Below are 526 nucleotides of genomic sequence, written 5' to 3'. Positions count from 1 at the left end.
GAGGTGAGAGGACATGCAGGTGTGAGGCCCAGGTGTGAGGTGAGAGGACATATGCAGGTGTGAGGCCCAGGTGTGAGGTGAGAGGTCATGCAGGTGTGAGGTGAGAGGACATGCAGGTGTGAGGCCCAGGTGTGAGGTGAGAGGACATGCAGATGTGAGGTGAGAGGATGTGCAGGAGTGAAGAACAGGTTCAGGGTGAGAAGATCCGTAGGTGTGAAATGAGAAGATGCACGGGTGTGAGAAGCATTTCAGGGTGTGTGGCCTATGAGTGGGCACCACTGTATTTACTACTGGTGTGAGGACACCCTTCGTGTAGAGTAGCACCTTCAGGGACAAGGATTGTAGGCCCGGTGAGTTGGGGCCACATACCTGTTTCCCTGCATGGGACACTTTGGGAGTTTCCAAACATGGGCTAGTCCCAAGGTCTTGATACTACAACCAAGGACGTGTGTGTGCATACCTGCATGTGCATACATGTGTCCGTGTGTGTCCGTGTCCGTGTGTGTGTGTGTGTGTGTGTGTGTGT

General features: G+C 53.8%; 1 protein-coding gene across 2 annotated transcripts in view; it reads left to right on the top strand.

Moving 5' to 3' along the window:
* Positions 1 to 526, top strand: part of Mark4 (microtubule affinity regulating kinase 4) — a 33,777-nt gene that overhangs the window by 14,754 nt on the left and 18,497 nt on the right. The window lies entirely within an intron of this gene.

Source organism: Mus pahari, chromosome 19 (assembly GCF_900095145.1).
Source record: "Mus pahari chromosome 19, PAHARI_EIJ_v1.1, whole genome shotgun sequence".
NCBI classification, from domain to species: domain Eukaryota; kingdom Metazoa; phylum Chordata; class Mammalia; order Rodentia; family Muridae; genus Mus; species Mus pahari.
Note: the sequence above shows the minus strand (reverse complement) of the source record. Positions and strands in the feature narration are given on the sequence as shown.